Genomic DNA, 19550 nt, shown 5'->3' with positions numbered 1-19550 from the left:
TCTGAGCAACAGGGACAGACTCCGTGCCAGAGGCCCGTACCCCATGGCTTACCCCTGGTAAGTCCCCCCCCCCACAAGTATCCAAAGCGGTATACTTGTTTCTCAGGGGAACGACCGCAGGGGATCCCTGCGCTGACTGTTTTTTCCCAGTCCCTCTTACAGTTACCCACCTATCTCCAATCTTTGGTGTAACTAATTCCCTGAAGCTGCTATCTATGACCCCTTCTGCCTCCCGAATGATCCGAAGTTCTTCCAACTCCAGCTCCAGTTCCCTAACTCGGTCTTGGAGGAGCTGGAGATGGCAGCACTTCCTGCAGGTAAAATCAGCAGGGACACTAACTGCATCCCTCACCTCAAACATCCTGCAGGAGGAACATTGCACTCCCTTCCCTGCCATTCCTCTAACCTTCTACCAAGATCTGGCTAACAACTAAATTAAATTTTTATAAAAAATAATAATAATATAATAAAAATATGGTACTTACCTCAGACCAAAGGGTTTTATTATTAGGTTAGAGGAGGAGGGCGGGTGGGAGACACTACACGTGTAGTGTCTCGGGTTTCCTCTCCACCAGAATTTATTGGTGAGGGTCTTCCCAGACGTCCGCGGGTCGACTTCCTGTTCCCGCCTAAAAAACTAATTTAAAAAAAAAAGAAAAATTCTCAGCTCCTGCTGAAATTGACTAACCAGCCAGCTCCACTCCCGCCGAAATCGACTGGCCTGCCCCTGCAAAGAGAAGTGCTTTTAAAGGTTGACTTACCTCCCAGCAACCTCCTTCCGCAATGCTCCCGCTGAAACTGACTAACCAGCTGCTCTCACGCCGCCGAAATCGACTGGCCTGCCCCTGCAAAGAGAAGTGCTTTTAAAGGTTGACTTACCTCCCAGCAACCTCCTTCCGCAATGCTCCCGCTGAAACTGACTAACCAGCTGCTCTCACGCCGCCGAAATCGACCTTGTATATTTTTACTTTCATTGTTATTTTTACATCCCTCTTTTCCCCTCTGTGTTTGTTTGTCAGTCTTGTGTGTGTGTGTTTGGAATGGATTTGTTTATTGTTACGTGTACCGAGGCACAGTGAAAAGTATATTTCTGCTTGCGGCTCAAACAGAACATTTAGTACATAGAACACAGAACAGTACAGCACAGTACAGGCCCTTCAGCCCACGATGTTGTGCCGACCATTTACCCTAATCTAAGATCAACCTAACCTACACACCTTCAATTTACTGCTGTCCATGTGCCTGTCCAAAAGTTGCTTAAATGTCCCTAATGACTCTGACTCCACCACCTCCGCTGGCAGTTTGTTCCACGCACCCACCACTCTCTGTGTAAAGAACCTACCTCTGACATCTCCCCCATACCTTCCTCCAATCACCTTAAAATTATGTCCCCTCGTGACAGCCATTTCCACCCTGGGGAAAAGTTTCTGGCTACCCACTCTATCCATGCCTCTGATCATCTTGTACACCTCTATCAAGTCACCTCTCTGCCTTCTTCTCTCCAGAGAGAAAAGCCCTAGCTCCCTCAACCTTTCTTCATAAAACATGCCCTCCAGTCCAAGCAGCATTCTGGTAAATCTCCTCTGCACCCTCTCCAAACCATCCACATCCTTCCTATAATGAGGCGACCAGAACTGGACACTATATTCCAAGTGTGGTCTAAGTAGGATTTTATAAAGCTGCAGCAAAGCCTCACGGCTCTTAAACTCAGTCCCCCTGTTAATGAAAGCCAACACACCATATGCCTTCTTAACCCTATCAACCTGGGTGGCAACTTTGAGGGATCTATATACGTGGACCCCAGGATCCCTCTGTTTGCTCCACACTTCCAAGAATCCTGCCTTTAATCCTGTACATGAAAGGAAAATACATAATAGGGCAGCACAAGATACACAATGTAAATACATAGCCACAGGAGGCAACGGGTGAAACATACAGAAGTGTAGTATTAATCAGATCAATCCATAAGAGGGTCATTTAGAAGTCTGGTAACAGCAGGAAAGAAGCTGTTTTTGAATCTGTTAGTGATTTGTCTGTGTGTGGAGGGTGAGTTAAAGAGTGGTGTTAGGCATTAGATAAATGTTAACCTGTTGCATTTGCTGCATATTTAATTACAGTTACTGTTATTAAGAAAATTAATTGTGTTTAATTTTACAAACCTAGTGACTATAGTTATTGGGCAGCCACGGGCCAAGAATTCGGATGTTTTTCTCAGAATTATTTATTAATGTCAATTATGTTGTAACTCTGGATCAAATGGGGCTGGAATTAACCGCACACTAGCCAAGGTGCCGTAACACCACTGCTGGGAGAGTTTGCAACGAGAAAAGTAAACAGGAGCTGGAGGGAAGAATGTGGGGCAGGATTCTCTCAGCCCGGGGCCGCCGGAAAATACCCGTGACCGGGCCACGCCGCCCCGACGCGTGCACGCAATTCTCCACACAGCGGAGAATCGGTGCCATTGGCGCCGCCGTGTTTGGCAGGGCGCCAGTCGTGGGCTGCTCTACGCGTCCGGCCCTCCGATTCTCGGGCCGGGATGGGCCGAGCGGCCGTCGTGGAAACGCTGAGTCCCGCCAGCACCGTTCTAACCTGCTCTCAGCCAGCGGGCCCTCAGCGTGGAAGGGTCGGGTGGCGGCCTGTGGGGGGGGGGCGGAGGAGGGCGCCCACTCGGGGGGGGGGGGGGCCTCCGATGCACCCTGGCCCACGATCGGGGCCCACCGATCGGCGGGCCAGCCTCTCAGGCTGGGGGCCTCCCTTCCTACGCGCCGGCCCCTGTAGTCCTGCGCCATGTTGCATCGGGCCGGCACGTAGAAGGAGGCCACTGCGCATGTGCGCGATAGCGCCGGCACCATTGCGCATGCGCGGATCCCGCGGCGCCCAGTTCGCGCCGGGATCGGCAGCTGGAGTGGCACAAACCGCTCCAGCGCCGTGCTGGCTGCCCGTAGGGGCCAGAATTAGTCCTGGCAGCGGCCCGTTCACGCCGTCGTCAAACGCGACGGTGTTTATGATGGCGTGGACACTCTGCCGCGGGATAAGAGAATCCCGCCCGTGATGTTGCTTAGCAACCAGGGGTCACTGCAAGGAGAAGACCTTTTGAGTTTAAAAAATAAATTCATTTAGAATACCCAATTATTAGTTTTTCCAATTAAGCATGGCCAATCCACCTAACCTACACATCCTTGGGTTGTGGGGGTGAAACCCACGCAGACACGGGGGAGAATGTGCAAACTCCACACAGACAGTGACCCGGGCCCGGTATCGAACCCGGGTCCTCAGCGCCATAGGTGGCAGCGCTAACCACTGCGCCACCATGCCGCCCTCAGCCCTTTTGAGTTTTAGTGTTTAACTGGATCCAGGCAGCTGGTATAGCAAGCTAGACAAGGAACAGCTTTCAACTCTGCTAGTAGCAGGAAAGCCATACAATGGAGTAATGAACACAAGAGCTAAACTGAAGGACAGTTGGTTCTAGAAATCAGGGAATGGAAAAGAAACTACAGGAATATTGAAGTTGAAAGAAACAAAGGGGAACTGCAATTAAACAGGGTGCGATTCATTGAAGTTAAAGTCAGACCTGGGAAGAGAAGAGATGAGATGATGAGGATGGCTATAGAAAAGCTACATATCTGAAGCAATCAGAAATTAGGTGTCCTTATTTCCAGCCTTTGAATACAAATTATTATGTTGGAGACTGAGCATTTGAGCGTTTGTATAGAAGTTTGGATGCATGTTCCAATTCAAGACAAAGAAATAATGAAAAGAGAGTTGGAAAACCTGGAGGTAGATCCTTGTTAAAACAGCTGAGAGAATGCCTTGTTTGAAAGGTGAGTTGCAAAACCCGGAGGTGGATCCTTGATGAAAAGAGCTAACAGGAAGCATTGATTTGAGAGAACAATTTAAATGTGTCCTTTTGAGAGTGGAATGCGGAAACAATTGTGTGACAATCGTCTGGGGGGGATTCTGAGGAGAAATCTCAGTGGCATCTGCCACTTGGTTCCAGATTGGCTGTGTCGGACCACTGTTAGCCTGTTGGGTTACAGGAACTGTGTGTTTACTGATAACATTATGGCATAAGGCATACTTTGTACCCTGTGTTTTCCTTAAAATCTGTGAACACTTGTAAACATAAGTGGGAGTGAAGGAGTATTGTATTATAGTCAAACTTTCCATGTTTAATTTTAAAAATTGGTTGTTAAAAGCTAATTGGTAGCCCCTGGTGACTCTGTTCCTCCGTGTTTTGAAAAAAAAGTAAAAGTTATGGTGCGGGATTCTCCGTCGGCAGGATCCTCCACTTCGCTGGCAGCGCACACATGCCCGCTGATTTCCCAATGGCGTGGGGGTGCTCACAATGGGAAACCCCATTGGCCGGCTGTAGCGATGGTGGATCCCACTGCCTGCAGATGCAGGAACCCGCCCATGATCTTTTGAGGCAGGCTTTCATTCTGGAACCTTCCCATCCAGTTATAATATTAACTGAGATTGTAACAACTTAAAGTTCCTTGTTTAAAGATTTATTTTGGGGTGGAATCATTTTGCTGTTATAATATAAACTCAATTTTACTTTAGTGCAGATTAGTATGGATTTTTCAATGTCACAACATAAAGGAATTAGAATTTTCACATTTTGAAAAGTAAAATGACAGTGCTGTTTAATTATATTCACTTTGCTTTCATATGAATTACACCTTTCCCTTATTGACAGATGATGCTAACCTTTAAGATCTGACATTATGATTTATATTTTTTTGCACTGTTGACGGTGCCAGAAATTCTCCTGCTTTTGCATTTGATAACTTTCATTTTAGTTTGTTTAAGATTGTACACGCAGAATTACTTTCTGCTACTTCCTCGACAAGCAAAGAATACTGAGTGCCTTTATTTTTTTCCTATTTAATTGAAATCTCCTGGAGTTTAAATATAGTCCGGCGACAATAAAACTTATTACAGGGCAAGTATCCTTGCAGCTTAAAGACAATTGCTGTATAACTAGGGTGTACGTAACCACAGTCTCTGCACTCCTTCAATTCTGTTCTTTTCTGCATCACCAATTTTAATTGTTCCACCAGTGATGGCTGGGCCTTCAGATACATAGATCCCAAACTCTGGAATTCCCTGTCTAAGCCTCGCCAGCTCTCTAGCTCACTCTCTTCTGTAAAAACGAGCACTCTGTCCAACTTTTTTGATCATCTGTCCTAAAATCTCCTTATGTGACTTGGTGTCGAATTTCAGTCTGATAATTATTCCTGAGAAGATGCTTGGGCCATTTTACCATTTTGATAGTGGTGTATAAATGCAAGTTTTCCTTTGTGCTCTATAGCCATCTGGGATGGCCACGTCCCGATTACAAAATGGACACTTGCAAAGAATGCAGGGAAAATTGGACAATGCTAAGAAACAAGCAGGTGCAAGGTCTGTCTGTTGATTAGAACCTCAAACGCTCAGACAGGACAGAAACTGCAAGCAATCTACATACTAATAAGCCATCTCCGGGGACAAAAGGGAAACATTTAGATACACAATGTTAAGGCAGACTCCCCGGTGCCAGAAGAAGCTAAGACAAAGCAGACTGACAGTCACCAGGACACGCCCAGCGATCAGGGAACCACTCCTCTATTGGAGGAAAATCAATACAGATGATTGGGAAAGACCCAATTAGTTGAGGCCACGTTCAAGGCCCGCCCAAAAGAGTGCAAAGCTCTTTTCCGTGTAAAAGGTATCCCCAAGGGAGAAACACCCTCCTTTGGCTTTGGCTCTCACCGAAGAGAGAGACCTGTCTAGCAGCTGAATCAGACCAAGTAAGTCCCAAGTCAACGCACGCTACGAGATAGACGCTCCTAGTTGCTACCCTGTAAACAGCTCAACCAAGCAGCCTCAGAACCGAGCAACGGCCATTGTTCCTCTGACTGAGTGGGCGCCCGAAGCTAAGTATAGGCTTTAGTAATAGTGGTAGTTTAGTTTGTAGTGTTTATGCATGAGTAGATTTGATCGTGTGTAAATAAATGAGCATTGCTTTTGAACTTACTAACTGGTGTATCGAGTCATTGATCAGTATTCGGTTCTGAACCTTGTGGCGGTGTCAAAAGATACCTGGCGACTCTTGAGCAAACGTGATTAAACAGAACCAAATTAAGAGCCAACCAAAAGTTATCAACAGCTGGAAGCTTGTTCTTTAACTATGACAGTGTGAAGGTTAATATTGTACATCATAGTGAAGAGATTACGTGCATTCCATAGCCCCACTGAAACTATACAGAAAAGAAAAAACATATTATACAGACCAAGAGCAAAAAGGTGTTATGCAGGAGCCATGAACATTGTCAATTGATTCTCCATCCTAGGGGTAATTTTAAAAAAATTGTGGGAGGAACATACTTTCATATTAAGCTAAAACCATTAAGCTTTTCTGCTTTCTCCACATCAGTTAAATTGACAAAAGTTTAGAATTTCTGCATGTTTGATTGTAAATAGAATGTAGTGAATGTGTGGAGGTCTGTAATGTGTTTTATCATTTTTGAATAAATGGAAGGGACATCTCTTTAACTGGACAATGTTTTTGGCAAAGTCAATGATTATATCAATGACAAAAATCATATGATTTTCAGGTGGGGGGAAGGTTGGCACCATTCTTCCTTTCTTTTCTTCCTTTCTTTATTCGCCATGGGCCTAGGGGTGAAGGGCCACCTTTGATTGTCCCAATTTTCTAGGTCTGGCGATGACCAGGGTCATGACATGCCCTTTTGTTCTAATGTCATCAGTAGTTTTTGGCACACAGAAACATTTTACACCTCTGACTCGCCACTTAACGCCAATGCATCCTTGCAAAAATTAGTCTTCTAATGCCTGAACGAGAGCCTGGTCATTCTATTTTCCATTAAGTTGTTCATCACCCCAGATTTGTTTTCCACGCAGTCTTTGATGGCAATCCGCAATTTGGTGTCCAGCTGCTGCAGGAGGTCAAAGTGCAAACACCAGATTGTCTCAATCATTGTAGCCCATTCAGATGGATCAAATTAAGCATCAGAAAACAATTGAGATTTTCTGATGCCGAGTGAGAAAGGTTTTCAAAGAGTCAATCAGTATAAACATCGTGGACAAGCCCTGTAAAAACCAAATCCTATTGAGGGGGTAAATGAATTGAATGTTGTCCTTACATTTCTACTGTAGTCTAAATCCATCAGAGCATTGAAATCATCATGAATTGCTCCAAGTGACCGATCTGTGAATTGCTCATTGTTGGAAATGTACTAAATCTCCTCTGTCTTGGGAACCTAGTTATTTACTCTCCATACAAAGTTTCTTGTAAGTAATGAAAGGAAGATACTGCTTTTAAACAATAACTCCTTATTCTAAGAAGCCAATGGAGCATATGTGTAAGTAGAAAAATAATCTGTGGGCGATGGTGTCACTTAAAATGTGACGAGTTCCTCATCCTTTGCAGGTTGGTGAAGGCAGACAAAAATAAGTTGACTAAAACATCATCACTGGGCTTTTGGTGGCAGACAATTGGAAATTGGTCACCAGCAGAGTCAATACTGAGTCCATGTATTTCTCCTATCATCTTAGTCCAAGTCGCTTCACCTATATCACCAACAGAAATTGTCGCTTTCCTCATGGATGTTTGGTGGAGTTGGCTGACTCAGAATGGCTAACATGTTTACCACAGTGCTGCACTTCAAAACTAACTCACTTTGGGCTGCTTTAACATCATCTGATGCTATGTAAAGTCAAGCATTAATCTATCAATTTTAAGTCATTCCAAATTACCCTGGATAAAATAGAAATTTGTAATACTGACATATGCACACATAAAAGAGATTAAATGTTGGGCAGCGCAGTAGCTCAGTGGTTAGCACAGTTACCTCACAGCTCCAGGGTCCCTGGTTCAATTCACGGCTTGGGTCACTGGCTGTGTAGAGTCTGCACGTTCTCCCCGTGACTGCGTGGGTTTCCTCCGGTTGCTCTGGTTTCCTCCCACAGTCCAAAGATGTGCAGGTTCGGTGGATTGGCCATGATAAATTGCCCTTAAAAAAAAAGATATTAAATATTGAAAATATACAGCTGAAGGAGGAAGATGGATTAGCTCTTTGAGTAACGCTATTCTCTGTGAAATTCAGTCACTAAACCTCTCTGTTTTGCCACATTTCTCCCCATCTTTAAGATCTAAATCCATAACCATGCTTTTTGTGATCTCCCAACATTTCCACTATAAAGCGCTTTGGGACATCCTGAGGTTGTGAAAGGCACTAGTTAAATGCATGTCCATTTTTTAGCGTCCATTTTTTTGTTTCTCCCTATGGAGCAACTCGGAACATTTACTCCAATAGGGGAAACCACATAAATACAGGTTGTTGTTATTCAATATGGTTACACATCTCAAGAAATCAAAGGCTCTCATTTATATACCACTTCATCACACCTCTGAGAAAGATCTCAAAGTCCACCATATAAAATGTATTATTTTGAAGTACAGTCGCTGTTGTATTGTTGGTGAACAACATATTTATTGTGCACACAGCAACGTCACACAACCAGTAACGGAATTGATGGCCTGACTGTGTTTTGCTGTTGGTTAAAGGAAAGAGGTGAGCAAAGATGTTGGCAGAAATCCCCATTGTTCTTCCAAAATCATCAGAGGATCCTTTCAGTCCAGCTGGATTTGCTAAGAGAAAATGCAGCTGAGACTTTGAATTTCCATGACAGCAAAGGAGGGGTAACCGTAGCAATGCAACACTCCATGTAGATCAACAGTGCAGTAGATGAGAAGGATTGTACAACTACTAAGGGTCAAATTCTTGTTGTGTGAGTAACTGAGTAAATACTTCAATGAAGTGTTACCTTAAATGATGTTCTCACGTTCTGGGGTTTTCGTTCATTTCTGACTCCTAGGCGATGGATTAATGGAATAAATGAATCAATGGATGTCCATTAACTCTGTTCTGTTCAGATGCAGCCATAATGATAAATGAATTAGGCAGAGGAATGTTAGGTGAACATCTAACGAGTTACTGATGATCACATCTGTGGTCTATACACAAATGGAAGGACCCAGAGTGAACCAGCTGAAAGTGATTCTAAATGAACATAAGACCAGAAGTAGAACCATGGGACACAACATTACTGTGTGAATGAGTTTGCAAGTTCCTTTCAAATGATCATAACAGCAATAATACATATTACATAACAGTGACAAATAACATAGAATAATGAGAGGGCTTCCTGGTCTGCACTGGGTTCTGCAACATCACCTATAATCATCTACGTCAGCTCCTCGGCTGCTGAAACCCTCATGCTCTCTCCAGACTTGGCTATTCTACTGCACCCCTGGCTGGATTCCCACATCCTACCCTCTGTAAACTTGAGGTCATCCAATACTCTGCTGCCCGTGTGCTACCTAGTGTTCAGCCCTCACCCCAGTGCTTGCTGATTGGCTCCTGCTTCAGCAAGGCTTCCATTTGAAAACTCTCATCTGTGTTTTCCACAGCCTCGGCCCCTCCCTACCTCTGTGATCTCCTCTCAGCCCCACAACTCTCCAAAGTAATTGTACTCCTCTAACTCTGAACTCTTGAGCATGCCTGATTTTAATCCCTCCACCACTGGGGGCCATGTCTTGAGCTGCCTGGGCCCAAGTTCTGGAATTCCCTCCCTTAAACCTCGCCTGCTTTTCTCCTTTAAGACATTCCTTGAAACCTGCCTCTTCGATCAAGCGTTTGGTCATGTGACTGAATACCACCTGATGTAGTTCAGTATCATATTTTGGTGAGGACGGCATGTGGCACAGTGGTTAGCATTGCTGCCTATGGCGCTGAGGACCCGGGTTCGAATCCCGGCCCTGGGTCACTGTCTGTGTGGAGTTTGCTCATTCTCCTCGTGTCTGCGTGGGTTTCGCCCCCACAACCCAAAGATGTGCAGGTGCTAAATTTCCCCTTAATTGGAAAATAAATAATTGGGGACTCTAAAGTTATTTGAAAATAAATAAAATATTTCGATTTTATAATGCCTTAGTGAAGGGAAATAGGACATTTTTATTACATTAAAGGCGCTAAATTAATACAGACCCCTGTTGTTATTGGTGCCCCATCATGGGGAGGGTTCCTTCCATTTGAAAGTGTAGCTTAATGGTCCCAAAGTCAAGTAAAATTTCTAAATGCAAACAAATTATCCATGGCAGAGCTAGGGACATAATGAGCATCAATGTTTATGTGACTCTGACAATGTGCTAGAATATCTTCCAGTGGTTTCATTCCATGGTGTTTTCTAACTCGGCGCTGTCCACAATTTCTCTGTTCTGTAGAAGGGCCATTTAGATCCGAAACATTAACCCTTGTTTCTCTCTTCACCCAGCACTTCCTGTTATTAATGCCCACTTTCCCTCCCTCCCCAAGTGTTTCAGACTAACACATCAGTGACCCTGGGGACAGTCTCTTCGCTCCCTTTTTCACCCCAAAGACACAAGAGATCGAAGTAAATTGCCGACAGAAACAGAGAGAGCTGGTAAAGGGCTGTGTGCTGGGGTCAACCCTGCCGCTGTACAAAACTGAAAATGGTTTCCAATTTAGTAAGAATGGTTTAAAAAAAACACACACATCTGTGTTGAACACTCGGAGACGCTTAGATCGGGGCAGGGGGATGTATTGCAGTTCCTGGTTTTATTTACCATTGCGATTTGAACCAGATTGATGGAACCCTCAGTGGACCGGGCGCTCACTTCATTGGCTTTGGGGTGATAATCCGTTACTTTTTCCCCAAACAGAAACTTGGGTGGAGACGAACTGCGGTGACTATCGCTCCCCCAAACTTTCTCCGTGTTCGAATGAAATGGATTGAGAAAGGGAAACAGGCCCAACATCTTGACACATCCCAGTCGTGGACCAATCCTGCGCTGCTGGAAGTGTCATGATATTCAAGTGAACATCACAGCACATACACACATACATAATGATAGACAGAGCAATGGACCAATTAGCACACATAACACGACAGCCAATCACAGACAAGAGCATACACAGTACAAAACAAGAAACACGACACTTCCTGGGCAGTCCAACAGGAGATGGCACAGGGCAAGGACCTCAAAGCCAGACACTCACACAGTCACCACGTGCTGAGTACCAAGTTTGTAATATAAATAGTTTAAAGGAATAAAACTGCGTTGTACCAATCGCAACCGTGTTGGTTCGTCTGTATCTCAGAGCACCCAACACTTCAGGAAGGTTTGCTCAAAATAATTTGGTTTATATCTTCGCCCTTTTCCCCCAAATCCCGATGACTAGGATTACGCTGTCCATTACTAGGGCTGACGGAATATATATTTATCATTTTTATTTCCCCTGGGTGCTGATTCATGGGGTTTTTGAAGGCAGGCTGCTGTGTATGGAACGAGCAAATCCTCTTAAATCGTAACAAAGCTCCACTAATGACTTTATTTTTCATCATGAGCTCCGCAGGAGAACTCACCTTGAAGGCATCACAGTCATCACTCACGCTAAATGGTCTTATCGACGTAGTGCAAATGGTTGTCGTTTCCTGGTGATGTTCTCCTCTCTGGCGATCATTTGGACTTGTTCTTTGGAAGCATTTCAGAAAATGCTCAAACTGGATGGATGCCCTTCTCTACTTGAACGCTTTTCCCTCACGCCTGCGGAGATGCCAGGCGAGAGGATGCCCCCTGCAGGAGAACCGGAGTCAGCATGTGGGCCTCTTGGTGACTTCCCTGTGACAAAAGTGGAAAGAGATGAAATGACAGGGGCGGGGAGGGGGAAGGAGAGCGAGATTTTAATGAGAGCAATGCTATCACATTGTTGCACGCACTTGAACCATTCCAAAACAGTCTTAACACAATTCCTGGAAACGTTTCAGTATGAGAGGAAGTTCAACAGAATTTTGATTTGTACCGGAACATCGCAATGTGCAAATTTGGCTGATCTTTGGAACAGGTCTCATGAACATACACCCCACTCCCCCACGCTCCATTCAGAAGTCTCTCCTGTAAGTAAAGCAGCCATAGTCCCAGATGGCCATAGGCTACTTTCCCCTCTGAGGGGAGAGCTGAGTAGTAGCGATTTAACCTGAGGATCACCACACCTCAGGTTGAGAAGGCAGGGCCTTCATGAATAACCTCAGCCGGTACAGGCCTCTGGTCTTGTTTTGCATCACAAACCAGCTATCTAGCCAACTGAGCTAAATAGGCGTGTGGGTAGCTGAATCAAATAGTGGAATACTCGTAGGGAATACATATGTTTTCTGCATTTACTTCAGACCTGCCCATTTTATTATGAAGATGATTTTTGAACCAAAGTGCCCAGTAGAAGGTGCGATGTTGAGCAGTTAGGCTCACCCAGGTTACTTATCCTTGAGCACGTGATTCCCATCAACCATAGTTTTTCTTTAATTTATGGGATGTGGGCTTTGTTGGCTAGGCCAGAATTTATTGCCCATCCCTAATTGTTCTTGAGAAGGTGGTGGTGAGCTGCCTTCCTGAACCGCAGCAGTCCATGTGGTGTAGTTACACACACAGTGCTGTCAGAGAGGGAGTCCCAGGATTTTGACCCAGTGTCAGTGAACCAACGGCGATGTATTTGCAAGTCAGGGTGGTGAGTGGCTTGGAGGAGAACCCCTAGCTGGTGGAGTTCCCAGGTATCTGCTGCTCCTGTCCTTCTAGATGGCAGTGGTCGTGAATTTGGAAGTTGCTGCATAAGGAAGTTCCTGCAACTTACCTTACAGCAGTTTAAAGACAATCGCAAGCACTCCTTTGCCTGGTACAAATGTCGACTCCAGCCTTGCCCCTCTCTTCCCACCCATTATTTCTGGGTCCTCCTTTTGCAGATTGCTGTTGGAACACACACAGAGTTCATGCTGATGAGATTTCCTCCATCGCCATCCACGGTGTCTGTCCATTTTTACGATTTCCCTTTCTGTGATGAACAAGATGTAATAACTTCACCTTGCAGGAAGGGAGGTTATAATAACCACACATTACTGTAAAAGGAGGCACCACATTGCAGTAAGAAGGTAATGATAACCGCAAAGGGGTACTAATAATCTCACGTTACAGCCAGAAGGGGTAATATCCTCATAGGCAGCGAGAGGAAGTATTATAGATTCAAATGACAGAAAGAGTCAGGTGTAATGTTCGTAATGCAAAGTTATAACATGTGCTTGCTATTCAGCATCATTTTTGGTAAGGAAACAGATTTGCAGATCAAATATCTGCTCAACTGAAGGAACTGGATGCCAGAAATTTGAATATACAATAACTGAATGAAGAACTGATGCACTTATCATTTTTAGTCTCCCTCAATCTAACTGACAAGCAATACTAAATGGTCATCTTTCAATATAAGTCATATTTTTGGACTCCAAAATGTCCAACACAATTTTTGGAAGCATGATAAAATATGTCTGCTAGTGTAATGCGCTATCAGCAATATATGTAATAAATTCCACCCCATTTAGTATTTCCATAAACTGCTTTTAAAAAATTTGTGCCAGCTTCTCATTTTGGAACGAGGCTGAAGTTAACTAAGTGGCCTGCATCTATGACCTACCACTTCTGTAAGTTAACTCTTGAGGTGCTGTACAATTTAAGTGATGGTAATGTTAAAACTATTTTAAAAGACTTGCTCGACTCAGTGCTGCACAGCTGTCAACATTTAATTAGCCACAACACCAGCTAATTTACAATCAATAAATTCCAGAAATTGTTCTTATTTCATGACCTGACTAGCTGATGAATTGTATGGATTGCAGATTTACTGTACAACTGGAAAACCTCGTTGTGTAAATCTGGGCACTGATAGGTGACTTAAAAGTGCCATCTGGTGGACAGTTGGAGAACTGGTCCAAGGTGGACCAAGTCAATTGAAAGAGGAAGGAAGAGGTATGGATGAATGCTTTTCAATTTCAGAGCCATTAAACCACTCTGTGCTGAAAGCTACTTTGACATCTCTCGTTGCTAACAGGGAGAACACATTAAAAACATGCATTCTGCCAATTTTAAATTGATCAACACGAGCACGTTAGACATTGAATAGAAACAGTAAAAGCATTGCTGGCAGACAGGAAGAAAGTGATCTCACTTTTGCATACATATAAAACAGTCCAAAAATAAGCCCTGTAAACACCATGGATAACTTTGGCCATTTACAGCGAAGAACCATCATAATAATAATAATTGCTTATTGTCACAAGTCAATGAAGTTACTGTGAAAAGCCCCTAGTCGCCACATTCCGGCACCTGTTCGGGGAGGCCGGTACGGGAATTGAACCCGTGCTGCTGGCACTGTTCTGCATTACAAGCCAGCTGTTTAGCCCACTGTGCTAAACCAGCCCTCATTGACCAGGAGTTATAATCCCCTCGTCCTGTTCACAATCCTATATGGCAGAGGCAGATTATTTTACAATTAACCAGCCCCATTTTTCTGCTGCTTCTGAAATAGCTGCGGATTGGCTAATATTTGAATTCTTATGTTGCAAAACAACATGGAAGTGAAAGATTTGGTTTGTGTGGGAAATATGCTCTTAACATTTGCAGTGATTGGTGGAGCCCTCTGCTGAGCAATTTTCCTTCATTATTTTAATTGCCCTTAACTTGCATCCTCCTCTGCTACTACCCCAAATTCCTGCTTTGTGGGATGGTATTCCCTTCCCTGTGGTGGGATTGGCAGTGGGGTGTATTTAATCAGGCTGGAAGAGGGGTAGCAGTGTGTGGGGACCATGTCACCTACCCACCTTCCACATTGATTAAATCCGAGGAGGGGAGGCCTGAGGGCAGCCTTCTGATCCCGTCACTAATTGAGACCCTCAGGTGGGAAACTACTGCTGAAATTAAACACTGTTCCATCCTCCTGCCCACCAATGTCTCACATGTCAGAGGAGGGGGGGGGGGGGGAATAGAGGCAGTGGTCGCAGTTCCAGAGTGGGAACGATGTGGAGTTGGTTGGCGGGGCAGTGGGTTGGTAGGAGGGATGGTGCCACCTTCTGCTTTACAAAGCGAGTAGAGACAGGGTCATGATTTCCAGATTTCAGCCAGTCCAATGATGCCACTTGCCACTCTTGCTCCAGGCTCTCTGAGAACACAACTCCCTACCAGCCACAGTGTAGTCTGGTCCTGGTCTGGGGGATTGGGGGGCTGGGGGAGGAAGAAGATGCTGCAGGAGTGGAGGTGGGGAGGTGGGAAATATGATCCAGGCCTAACAGAGAGAGGTGAACATCATCTGTCCTCCCATATAACTACGTCCTGCCTGTCAAAATGGCTTGGGTGATTGCCACAGCGCAAGAGTGAGGAATGGGCCTGACCTGCGCCCAGGTCAGTCTGTTCCAGGATAGACTTCCTGTCTGTGATCCGAGCTTTTACGGTCAGATCCACCGACGTCAAGCTGGTGTTCTTCTCTGACTACTGCCTCCTACTGGCCGGCTGTCACATTAAGGAGAACCAGAGGTTTGACAGGGAAACATGGAAGCTGAATGTGAAACTTTTGATACCAGAGAAGATTGAGGAACTGAAAAGGGGTTACAAAGGTTGGAGAACCGCGAAACCTCACTTGAGTCTCTGACACAGTGCTGGGAGGTAACAAAGGAGAACAACAAAAGGAATTACATCCCCAAAGAGGTTCAGAAGGTGCGAGAAATTCTGAGGGGGAGATATCCCAATTGCAGAAAAGCATGCAGAATCTGCTCCAGCTACAGTGGATGGGAGTTAATGTCACGGAGGATCTTCAGGAGATGAACGGTCAGCAAGCCTTGTTCTTTGTCCCAGAGGCTTCCAAGATCACCTTCCTGTGCAGAGTCCACTCCATGGAGCAGGATGAAACGTGCTTGCGTTTCTTCTTCCAAAAGGTAGACGGAGAGAGCTCTGTGATCAGCAGCCTGGAGGAAGAAAATGGTTTGGTAAAGTCATTGCAGACCGACATCCTGAGAATGCGCAAATCCTTTTATTCTGGATTGTATACCATGAAGTCTATGGGCAGCATGACCTCCCAGTTCTTCCTGTCCTCTATCATCGAGATCTTAGAGGACAGCAAGCAGGAGATCACAGAATTCCCTCCCTAACAGCACTGTAGGTGTGATGATAATAATAACTTTATTGTCACAAGTAGGCTTACATTAACACTGCAATGAAGTCACTGTGAAAATCCCCTAGTCGCCACGCTCCGGCACCCGTTCGGATACACTGAGGGAGAATTCAGAATGTCCAATTCACCTAACAAGCACGTCTTTCGGGACTTTGTGGGAGGAAACCGGAGCACCCGGAGGAAACCCACACAGCCACTGGGAGAAGCTGCAGACTCGGCACAGACAGTGACCCAAGCTGGGAATTGAACCTGGGACCCTGGCGCTGTGAAGCAACAGTGCTAACCACTGTGCTACCGTGCCACTCACAGGTGTACCTACACTTCAGGGACAGCAGTGGTTCAAGAACGCAGCTCACCGCCTTCTCAAGGGCGCCTATAGATGGGAAATAAATGCTGACCTAGCCAGTGACGCCCACATTCCCCAGTAAAGTAAGTTTAAAAGTTACTGGGCCCGACTCAATGGCCTCATCGCAGCTGGGAACTAATGCCCACGCCTGGAAGACCTCACCAGGGTGCGTTTAGTGCTGGTTTCTACAAACATAGACCAGGCATGGGGGGTCTCCCAGGCTATTAGAGATCCCCGGAGGGTCGAGCTCTGGGCAAAGTGGTACCCTAGCACCCCCCCGCCGGCTCCTGGGTATCTTGGCACTGCCAACCTGGCACCTTGGCACTGCCACCTGGGCACCCTGTGGTGTCACCCTGGCACTGCCAAGGTGCCCGTGAGATACTGCTAGACTGACAAGGGCAGTGCCAGGGTGCCAGGTTGGTAGTGCCAAGATACCCAGGAGCCGGCAGGGGGTGCCAGATTGCCTGTACCAGGGATCAGGCCCGGGGTGCCTTGCCCTTAAGAGATGGGCTGAGGGTGGGGAACCCAAGGCTCCCGAAGAGGTAAGTTGGGTGCAGTGGGGGGGGTGGTCCAGAGTCCTCGGTGGGGTTGCTGAGGATCGAAAGATCGGGGCGGCTTTTCTAACATAAATCCGGCCTTGCCAAAGCCAAAAAATAAAGGCCAAAGTCTCGTTAAATAGCTGTGTCATTCTTGGCACTGCAGGTGCCCAGAAACACCCGCTAAACAAGCCCAAAATGGGTCTCTGTTTTCGTTCCATTAAATTGTGCCTACTCTTTCTCTAAACGTTGGTTGAGGCATTTGCACAGTAAAGAACAGTGACCTCACTACAATGGTAATTCATTGACTGTAAACCACTTTTTGTGGATGCGTCTCCTTAGTAATTGTTTTGGAGGCTACAGAGAACATGGTGAGATTCCCAAGCCCCGATGGCTCTGGTCTGTGTCCATTAAACATATTCAGTGGGGAGACAGTACATCATCATTGAATTTCCCCTCCAGCACCCTGCCCCTATAGCCACTCCCTCCCCGCCCCTTGTCAGGTAACAAGGAGCAGCTACCCTCATAACAACCGACTGTGTACAGGGGAACATACACCATTCAGAACAAGGAATATCTCGGCCTGGTCTCTACTCCAGAAGCACTGACACCGTAATGGGCTTTCCCCGTACACTCTAGAAGAGACTCACTTGGAACACAGCTACAAACCTTCCATTTGATTCAGCCCTGAATAACCTGTATTAGTAATCAATGTTGTGAGGGGAGCTCACTCTGTTGGCGAGATCCTCAAACACTCGCTGACTCAGTGAAACCCCACCAAACTACCGTGACCACAATAGTGTGCTCATGTGCTCAACCTATTTTTTATTAGTTCACGGGATGTGGACATCGCTGGCTGAGACATCATTTATTGCCCATCCCTAATTGCCCTTGAACTGGATGGCCATTGCTGTGGACCTGTGTCACATATAGACCAGGCAAGGTAAGGTAGCAGATCTTTCCCTAAAAGGGCATTAGTGAACCAGATGGCTTTTCACAACAATTGACAATGATCATCATTAGACCTTCAATTTTCAGATTTTTATGGAATTCAAATTTCTCCGTGGTGGGATTTGAACCCAGGTCCCCAGAGAATTACCCTCTGGATTACTACTCCAGTGGCAATACCATTATGCCACAGCCTCCCCACTGAACCCTTATCTCCAGTGTAATAAAATTGTAGAGACATTATAAAATCAATGGCCGTACTCTTTGCTTTGAATAATAAAGCACGTTTATAAATGGGCCTTAATGTGTTTTCTGAGCACATGTAGTTCTGTTCTACAAATATTTGGAAGCACTGCGTTCGGTATTGCACCCTGCACCAATTTTCACAGTGACCTGATCTCATAATCTAATCATTATAAACAAAAGCCTGTCGGATAAAGTTGTTTTAAAGAGAGACTTGTGAATATCTAAACAATAAATAATGATCTAGATTTGAATCAGCTCCTGTAGACAGGCTGTCTATGCTGATCTATTTAGACAATCTTTGTGAATATATTTAACTATATTGGAGTGGTTGGTAGATTTATGTATGCTCAAAATCAGTTCCAGCTACAATAACTTTCTGCACTTACTCCAATTATTAAGGATGTTTTCGAGGTGCTTTGAAACAGATCTCAGCCTAATTACTAAGGATAGTAAATATACACAATGCATAATTTTGATAGCGTCAGTGATACAAAGATGATTGCATTACGGATAAGAAGCAGAATCATTCGCATCTTTAAGATTTTTTGCTATCATCAAAATAGCAAAACCTGAGCAATTGTAAAAGGCCGTTGTGAAGTATTATTAAATATGCATGGAGTAACACTAGTGGACAATATTACATTAATTTTAAAGGTCACATACGTTTACAAGCCTTGCTGTAAATTTAAATTGAATTTACATCTGGGTGAAATTTTGCAGAGTTCTGTGTGGATGAAAGTAAATAATAAAGCTCAAAATGATAAAGCTGGAAACGTTTCATTTAAGCTACATTGATCTAAATGAACTGGATGTCTCTGAGCGGGATCATGGAGATTTATTATAACACACAGTGGAGCGATAGGATCTGTGTCAGTCTGTTCCTGTACTAATTGGCTAGAAGTCGGCCCTTCGTTTTATTTGAAACGATGCAAGTGTTTTTCATTTTTATTTGCCAGCACCTCGCTCCACAATTCCTGTTTCAGTGTAAAGGAAGGTGAGGTGGTCAGGACAATGGGTTTGTCCACATTTACAATGAATACCTCTATGCATGGCTGGTTAGAATTGTGGTCCCGTAGACCTGGACAGATTTTTTTTCCCCCACCATATCTCCGGGCAACATGCTTCCAATCAGCACCTCTCCCATCATTTTTTTTTAATCGTCTTTATTGTCACAAGTAGGCTTACATCAACACTGCAATGAAATTACTGTGAAAAGCCCCTAGTCGCCACATTCCGGCGCCTGTTTGGGTACACTGAGGGAGAATTCAGAACAGAATGTCCAAATTACCTAACAGCACGTCTTTCGGGACCTCTGGGAGGAAACCGGAGCACCTGTATAGAACCTTAGTTCGGCTACACTTGGAGTATAGTGTTCAATTCTGGTCGCCACACTACCAGAAGGATGTG

The sequence above is a fragment of the Scyliorhinus torazame genome, chromosome 1 (assembly GCF_047496885.1).
Source record: "Scyliorhinus torazame isolate Kashiwa2021f chromosome 1, sScyTor2.1, whole genome shotgun sequence".
Lineage (NCBI taxonomy): Eukaryota > Metazoa > Chordata > Chondrichthyes > Carcharhiniformes > Scyliorhinidae > Scyliorhinus > Scyliorhinus torazame.
Note: the sequence above shows the minus strand (reverse complement) of the source record.